Genomic DNA, 9,782 nt, shown 5'->3' on the forward strand with positions numbered 1-9,782 from the left:
TGTTAGGCCTACTAAGCCTGTCTGCGGTCACTCCTTCCAATAGTCCTCCACTGACCAGACCAATGCTGCCCGTGTACCCCTGGAAGCTATTTTAAAGTACCTACAGCCTACTTTTGTTATGTTAGGCCTACTAAGCCTGTCTGCGGTCCCTCCTTCCAATAGTCCTCCACTGACCACACCACTGCTGCCCGTGTACCCCTGGAAGCTATTTTAAAGTGCCTACAGCCTACTTTTGTTATGTTAGGCCTACTAAACCTGTCTGCGGTACCTCCTTCCAATAGTCCTCCACTGACCACACCACTGCTGCCCGTGTACCCCTGGAAGCTATTTTAAAGTGCCTACAGCCTACTTTTGTTATGTTAGGCCTACTAAGCCTGTCTGCGGTCCCTCCTTCCAATAGTCCTTCACTGACCAGACCAATGCTGCCCGTGTACCCCTGGAAGCTATTTTAAAGTGCCTACAGCCTACTTTTGTTATGTTAGGCCTACTAAGCCTGTCTGCGGTCACTCCTTCCAATAGTCCTCCACTGACCACACCACTGCTGCCCGTGTACCCCTGGAAGCTATTTTAAAGTGCCTACAGCCTACTTTTGTTATGTTAGGCCTACTAAGCCTGTCTGCGGTACCTCCTTCCAATAGTCCTCCACTGACCACACCACTGCTGCCCGTGTACCCCTGGAAGCTATTTTAAAGTGCCTACACCCTACTTTTGTTATGTTAGGCCTACTAAGCCTGTCTGCGGTCCCTCCTTCCAATAGTCCTCCACTGACCACACCACTGCTGCCCGTGTACCCCTGGAAGCTATTTTAATGTGCCTACAGCCTACTTTTGTTATGTTAGGCCTACTAAGCCTGTCTGCGGTCCCTCCTTCCAATAGTCCTCCACTGACCAGACCAATGCTGCCCGTGTACCCCTGGAACCTATTTTAACCCCTATCTGACCTCGGACGGGATAGTACATCCGAGGTCAGATCCCCTGCTTTGATGCAGGGCTCCGCGGTGAGCCCGCATCAAAGCCGGGACATGTCAGCTGTTTTGAACAGCTGACATGTGCCCGCAATAGGTGCGGGCAGAATCGCGATCTGCCCGCACCTATTAACTAGTTAAATGCCGCTGTCAATCGCAGACAGCGGCATTTAACTACCGCATCCGGCCGGGCGGCCGGAAATGACGTCATCGCCGACCCCCGTCACATGATCGGGGGTCGGCGATGCGTTTCCATTGTAACCATAGAGGTCCTTGAGACCTCTATGGTTACTGATGACCGGTGGCTGTGAGCGCCACCCTGTGGTCGGCGCTCACAGCACACCTCCATTTCTGCTACATAGCAGCGATCAGCAGATCGCTGCTATGTAGCAGAGCTGATCGTGCTGTGCCTGCTTCTAGCCTCCCATGGAGGCTATTGAAGCATGGCAAAAGTAAAAAAAAAAAGTTAAAAAAAATGTGAAAAAAATAAAAAAAATATAAAAGTTTAAATCACCCCCCTTTCGCCCCAATCAAAATAAATCAATAAAAAAAAATCAAATCTACACATATTTGGTATCGCCGCGCTCAGAATCGCCCGATCTATCAAATAATAAAAGCATTAACCTGATCGCTAAACGGCGTAGCGAGAAAAAAAGTCTAAACGCCAGAATTACATTTTTTAGGTCGCCGCGACATTGCATTAAAATGCAATAACGGGCGATCAAAAGAACGTATCTGCACCAAAATGCTATAATTAAAAACGTCATCTCGGCACGCAAAAAATAAGCCCTCAACCGACTCCAGATCACGAAAAATGGAGACGCTACGAGTATCGGAAAATGGCGCAATTTTTTTATTTTTTTTTTAGCAAATTTTGGAATTTTTTTTCACCACTTAGATAAAAAATAACCTAGTCATGTTAGGTGTCTATGAACTCGTACTGACCTGGAGAATCATAATGTCAAGTCAGTTTTAGCATTTAGTGAACCTAGCAAAAAAGCCAAACAAAAAACCAGTGTGGGATTGAACTTTTTTTGCAATTTCACCGCACTTGGAATTTTTTTCCCGTTTTCTAGTACATGACATGCTAAAACCAATGATGTCGTTCAAAAGCACAACTCGTCCCGCAAAAAATAAGCCCTCACATGGCCAAATTCACGGAAAAATAAAAAAGTTATGGCTCTGGGAAGGAGGGGAGTGAAAAACGAACACGGAAAAATGAAAAATCCCATGGTCATGTAGGGGTTAAAGTGTCTACAGCCTACTTTTGTTATGTTAGGCCTACTAAGCCTGTCTGCGGTCACTCCTTCCAATAGTCCTCCACTGACCAGACCAATGCTGCCCGTGTACCCCTGGAAGCTATTTTAAAGTGCCTACAGCCTACTTTTGTTATGTTAGGCCTACTAAGCCTGTCTGCGGTCCCTCCTTCCAATAGTCCTCCACTAACCACACCACTGCTGTCCGTGTACCCCTGGAAGCTATTTTAAAGTGCCTACAGCCTACTTTTGTTATGTTAGGCCTACTAAGCCTGTCTGCGGTCCCTCCTTCCAATAGTCCTCCACTGACCACACCACTGCTGTCCGTGTACCCCTGGAAGCTATTTTAAAGTGCCTACAGCCTACTTTTGTTATGTTAGGCCTACTAAGCCTGTCTGCGGTCCCTCCTTCCAATAGACCTCCACTGACCACACCACTGCTGCCCATGTACCCCTGGAACCTATTTTAAATTGCATAGAGCATCCTTTTTTTAATTGTAGGCGTACTAAGTCTGTCTGCGGTCCATAATTGAAATTGTCCTCCACTGACCAGAGCAATGCTGCCTGTGTACCCCTGTAACCTTTTTTAAACTGCATTGAGCCAAATTTTTTGTTTAAGGCCTACTACCTGTGTCTGTCTGTGCCACTCAATACAGCTGTCCTCCTCTGAAAAAAGCTGAGCGTCAATAGTCTGGTTTTCAGCCTATAGGAATTTGAAAACTGCATTGGGGCTACTACTTCGGTAGGGCCTACTAACGGTGTCTGCCGCTCCAAGGTGTTCTCCAGGTTGCCTCTCCATAGCTTCGATCTTCTAGCTCTTGTTCAGTAGTTGTTGAAACAACACTGCATTAGGCCTACAAGTTGGGTCTGGGTTGTAGAGACGGTGTCTGCCGCTCCAAGGTGTTCTCCAGGTTGCCTCTCCATAGCTTCGATCTTCTAGCTCTCGTTCAGTAGTTGTTGAAACAACACTGCATTAGGCCTACAAGTTGGGTCTGGGTTGTAGAGACGGTGTCTGCCGCTCCAAGGTGTTCTCCAGGTTGCCCTTTACATTGCTTCTATCTTCAGGCTCTTGTTAAATAGTTGTTAAATGGAACAACTGCATTTGGCCTACTAGTTGGGTTGGGGCCTACTATCGGTGTCTGCCGCTCCTTGCTGTTCTCCTCCACTGAACAAAGCTGTGCCGCCTGTTTACTACTGTTGCCAATTTTGAACTGCATTTAGACTACTTACTGATTTGGGCCTACTCTCTGTGTCAGCCTCTCATTACAGTTGTCCTCCACTGCAATGCCCCCTGGTTAGTCCTGTTACCAATTTTGAACTGCATTTAGCCCACTTTATTCTTTGGGCCTATATCTGTGTTTCCTCCTCATCCTGCCCATTGCCCAGCCAGTGACCCATAACGCAACATTCCCCGTGCACGCTACACAGCAAGATTGTGACCCTGCTGAAAGTCAGGTTCCTCTTCCCGCATACCACCTTGCACGGGGACAAAGAGGAAGGTGCAGATGAAAGTGCAGGTTCCTTCATCAGGTGGGGGGAGGAATACTCGTTGGCAACGTCACTGGCACAGGGCCCCTCATAGTACGCAAAAGTGTCACACACCGCCGTACTTTGAGGGGCCCTGTGCCAGTGCCAATGCCAACGAGTGGGCCCCCCCTGCTTGCTCAGGATCACAGCACTTGCAAAGTTGAAATACTTACCTCTCCCTGCTCCACTGCTGTGACGTGGTCCAGATTTCCTGGGCCCACTAAATACTTGAACCAGCCCTACCCCCCACAACTTTAGCCAAATGACCCCCAATTTCCAATGCCTTACAATTATTATAAGGTAAATTAAGATTGACAAGCTTCAGTAACAAGAATGGATGTTTTTGCCATTAAAATGGGCACTGTACATGTTTTCCTGGCCTCCACTCACTGCCGACTATGCTCCCCCATTGACTTGCATTGGGTTTCGTGTTTCGGTGGATCCCCGACTTTTCGCGATAATCGGCCGATTCCACTCGACTCGACTTTTTGAGATATTCGCGAAACCCAACTTTTTTATTATTTTTTTTTTAAAAACATCACAATTAGATGCTACAATGCTCTTTATTTTAAATACAAGTACATTTTAAATGTAAACTTTTTAACCATCAGGTCACTGGCACCAGCTCCACCAGCCTTTGTGTTATGGGCAGAGATATTCTGGGAGAGAAAAGCCAGGATTTGGGAAGATGAGAGGATTTGTCCCAGTAAATAAGCCTCTTCTGGGTGATGACCACAGATCAGGGGATTTGGCAATTATGGCTCAGATTCCAGGTGGGAATAGGAGACGGTTTTCCTTGATGCCCCAGGAGGTTCCGGTAAAACATTCTCATTAATTTGTTGCTCTCAGAAATTCCCTCCATCAATAACATTGCTCCGGCCGCTGCATCGTCTGGGGTTGTGGCCGCTCTCTTAGATGGAGGCGCACGGCTCAGTCAGCACTAGGATCACCCCTGAATCCAGCGCTCTTGGAATCTCCCATCTGTAAGATCACTAAGGTCTATGAAAGATCTGGGGGGATCCAATCACTTAATGGGGGGAATTGTTCTACTGTTTGCAACGTTACCTGTTCTTGAAGGAGCAGCACCAGCAGACGGGCTGAATACTTGTCAGCACAGCAGAGTCCTGCATACACTGAGGGCCCTGATCATGTGACCCCTGACTCCTCCCCTCCTGTGACCTCACCACAGGTCCTGTTTGCACAGAAAAGCCATATATGTGGTGGCAGCTCTGCGGGTGGAGGTAGGTGCTGGAGATTCCCCATTACTGGGCGTGGGGGACATTAACCCCTTCAGCACTTAGTCTCTTCTGGGGTCTCTGTGTGGTGTGAACAGTGATGTAACGCAGAGGCGTAGCTGGGGTTTTGGTTCAGGGGGCAAAGCTTATGAGTGGGCCCCTAACCAGGTAACCTTGTTACAGCTGGGTGACGCCCCCTAATAGTGGAGGAGAACCTAAGCAGATGACCGCGCTGTTACTGAAGATAATCTCTATATAACGACCAATATGGATATTACCACCATATGGTCAGTGGTAGATACCAGCCCTACAGAACATATAAGAGATCACAGCACAGTTACAGATAATGTCTTACCGCTGACGTTCTTTCTGATGGAGTCGTTCACTTTTCCCCGTCTTTTCCATCTGGCCCAGACCGACATGACAACTTCTTCCAGCCAGGACTCGTCTGCAGAGAAAAAAACAAAGACACATTTCACTTCTCACATTCCAACCCCATCATCATCTGTTCCCAACCTGTACAAACTCCTCATCCTGATGATATCCCAATACTGAGCTGCTGCTGCCGTATGTGTCCCTATTACTGCACCTGATACCCCAATACTGAGCCGCTGCTGCTGTATGTGTCCCTATTACTGCCCCTGATGTCCCAATACTGAGCCGCTGCTGCCGTATGTGTCCCTATTACTGCACCTGATATCCCAATACTGAGCCGCTGCTGCCGTATGTGTCCCTATTACTGCACCTGATACCCCAATACTGAGCCTCTGCTGCCGTATGTGTCCCTATTACTACACCTGATACCCCAATCCTGAGCCGCTGCTGCTGTATGTGTCCCTATTACTGCCCCTGATATCCCAATACTGAGCCGCTGCTGCCGTATGTGTCCCTATTACTGCACCTGATACCCCAATACTGAGCCACTGCTGCCGTATGTGTCCCTATTACTGCACCTGATACCCCAATACTGAGCTGCTGCTGCCGTATGTGTCCCTATTACTGCACCTGATACCCCAATACTGAGCCGCTGCTGCCGTATGTGTCCCTATTACTGCACCTGATACCCCAATACTGAGCCGCTGCTGCCGTATGTGTCCCTATTACTGCACCTGATACCCCAATACTGAGCCGCTGCTGCCGTATGTGTCCCTATTACTGTACCTGATACCCCAATACTGAGCCGCTGCTGCCGTATGTGTCCCTATTACTGCCCCTGATACCCCAATACTGAGCCGCTGCTGCTGTATGTGTCCCTATTACTGCACCTGATACCCCAATACTGAGCCGCTGCTGCCGTATGTGTCCCTATTACTGCACCTGATACCCCAATACTGAGCCGCTGCTGCCGTATGTGTCCCTATTACTGCACCTGATACCCCAATACTGAGCCCCTGCTGCCGTATGTGTCCATATTACTGCCCCTGATACCCCAATACTGAGCCGCTGCTGCCGTATGTGCCCCTATTACTACACCTGATACCCCAATACTGAGCCGCTGCTGCCGTATGTGTCCCTATTACTGCCCCTGATACCCCAATCCTGAGCCGCTGCTGCCGTATGTGTCCCTATTACTGCACCTGATACCCCAATACTGAGCCGCCGCTGCTGCCGTATGCGTCCCTATTACTGCACCTGCTACCCCAATACTGAGCCGCTGCTGCCGTATGTGTCCCTATTACTGCACCTGATACCCCAATACTGAGCCACTGCTGCCGTATGTGTCCCTATTACTGCTCCTGATACCCCAATACTGAGCCGCTGCTGACGTATATGTCCCTAATACTGCACTTGATACCCCAATACTGAGCCGCTGTTGCCGTATGTGTCCCTATTACTGCTCCTGATACCCCAATACTGAGCCGCTGCTGCCGTATATTACTGCACCTGCTGTGTGGTTCTCTGTGCCCTCTAAATTATAAATCACCCCTCTATAATATAGTAATGCCAGGTGCAAGTGCCCCAGAAAACAGTGCCCACATTGTGCCCCTTAGAAAATAATATTGCCCTGTGTGCCCCTTTGACAGTCACAGTAACCTGAGTTCCCCTATAACAATCAGTGCCCACTTTACATTTAATAATGTTCAGAGACTCCCCCTGTACAGCTCTTGTATACACAGTATGATGCTCTTATACACAGTCTGACCCCCTCACTGTGTATATACTGCCCACTTAGTATCCACCAAACTGTTTGATAGCTCCAGCACTGTAATCTCCACAATGTATGATGCCCCCTAGATAGCCTCCATATAGTATAATGCACCAGATCATCCTAAATATAGTATAATGCACTCCCCATAGGCCTACTCTAAATTGTATAATGCACTCCCCATAGGCCTCCATGTAGTATAATGCACTCCCCATAGGCAGACTCTATACAGTATAATTCACTCCCCTATATGCAGATTCTATAGTATAGTGTAGCCCCCCATAAGCAGCCTTTATAATATCCTCAGCCCACCATAGGCAGATTCTATAGTATAATGCAACCCCCCATAGGCAGCCTCTATAGTATACTGCAGCCCACCCATAGATAGCCTCAATAGTATACTGCAGCCCTTAATAAAATGCACTCCCCTAGGTAGACTCTATAGCATAATGCAGCCCCGAATATAATGCACCCCCCATAGGCAGTCTCTATAGCATAATGCAGCCCCTAATATAATCCACACCCAATAGGCAGCCTCTATAGTATAATGCAGCCCTTAAAGGGAACCTGTCAACAGTTTTGGCGTATAAATGTTACAGCTATTAAATTTCAGGGCTGATATACAGCATTCTAAAATGCTGTATATCTGCCTCCAACCCGACCTGTAAGAGAAGAAAAAGACCTCTTATTATACTCACCTGCGTGGCAATCCGGTCCAAGGGGTGTTGCAGGCTTTGGTCCAGCACCTCTCATCATCTTGCGATGCGGCCCTACCGTTTGCTTCGTGTGGCTGACGCATCTCTACATCATCCACACAGACTCCTTAGTACCGCGAATAGGTGTCGGGAAAGGTCAAAGAGCCCTGGCACCTGGACACTGTAGTTCTTTGCTCTGCCGTAGGGCAGAGAAGTTTGCCTGCGCAGGAGTGACATGCTGATGAGACTGTATGGATGATGCAATGAATCAAGAAGAGCGACACCCCTTGGACCAGTTCGCTCCGCAGGTAAGTATAACAAAAGTTGTTTTTCTTCTCTTACATTATGGGTTTGGGGCAGATATACAGCATCATAGAATGCTGTATATCAGCCCTGAAAGGTGATAGCTGTATCTCTTTTCAACCAAACTGGGTGACAGATTCCCTTTAATATAATGCGCCCCCATAGGCAGACTCTATAGTATAATGCAGCCCTTAGTATAATGCACCCCCATTGGCAACCTATATAGCATAATTCAGCCCCATAAAAAAATAAATCCAGTACTCACCTTCCTGTTTCCTCCACTGCTCTGAGTGCCCGCACATCTCCAGACAGCGGGTGCCAGGTAATGACGTCATCGCGATACCCTGTCTGTGTCGGTGATGTCAGACACTGAGAGAGGGATGATGGGAGAGGGAGCGTAATGCTCCTGTCATCAATGCAGTCAGCTGTATCGGCATCTAGGCGATAAAGCTGAACTTGCGATGACGGGAGGGGGGTCCACTGCTGGCACCGGGGCCCCCGACCTGCTCAAGGGCCTCATAGGGTCCGGGCGGCAGAGTTGGGAGATTGATTCTCCCTGCACTGCCGCAGAATTTAACTGTACAGTAGTGTAGCTTCAGGTGCCCCCCCTCAGAGCGAGGGACCAGGAGTGATGGCACCCTATGCCCCCCTGGTAGCTACACTATTGCATAACAGCTGTGGACAGAATGAAGCTTAGCTGGTTCCCAAGTCCACATTAGATCCATTCAGACAACTACAGGATGAGAGGACAGAAGCCCAAAGAAGTTCTCCCACAATGCAATGATTTTTCTCCTAGTTCCACTCCAGCACAATAATGTAGATACTAGTGATGACCGTTCACTCCACTACTCAAATCAGGCATCAGGGAGCTCGGACAAGCTTATTACTCGATTGAGTATTGCAGGTGATGGAGCGCTATGCTCGAGTTCCCAGCCAATAAACATGCGGGGATTTCCCGCCATAAACAGTAATCCTGTACCCATTACTCGGTGCCTCGGGGTGATCATGGAGTCTGCCCTCTCTTTCAAGCCACATATCCAAGCCCTTGCCTCCTCCTGACGATTCCAACTCAAAAACATTTCCTGGATCAGTGCATTCCTTGACCATGAAACCACAAAAACACTAGTACATGCCCTTATCATCTCACGCCTCGACTACTGCAACCTCCTACTCTCTGGCCTCCCCTCTAGCACTCTGGCACCACTCCAATCCATCCTAAACTCATCTGCCCGACTAATCCACCTGTCTCCCCATTATTTCCCAGCCCTCTACCAGGCCCTTCATTGGCTCCCTATTGCCCAGAGGCTAAAGTTCAAAAAACTAACAATGACATATAAAGCCATTCACAACCTGTCTCCTCCATACATCTGTGACATGGTCTCCCAGTACCTACCTACACACAACCTTCGATCTTCTCATGATCTCCTTCTGTACTCCTCTCTCATCTCTTCCTCCCTCAACCGCATACAAGACTTCTCCCGTGCTTCCCCCATACTCTGGAACTCTCTACCCCAACACTACTGAAACCTTCAAAAGGAACCTGAAGACCCACCGCTTCCGACAAGCCTACAACCTGTAGGGAGTTCTTTTGTCTGCTGAACCGCTGCATGACCAACTCTACCCTCTCCTAGTGTATCCTCACCCATCCCCTGTAGAC

The sequence above is a fragment of the Ranitomeya imitator genome, chromosome 2, assembly GCF_032444005.1.
Source record: "Ranitomeya imitator isolate aRanImi1 chromosome 2, aRanImi1.pri, whole genome shotgun sequence".
Classification (NCBI taxonomy): domain Eukaryota; kingdom Metazoa; phylum Chordata; class Amphibia; order Anura; family Dendrobatidae; genus Ranitomeya; species Ranitomeya imitator.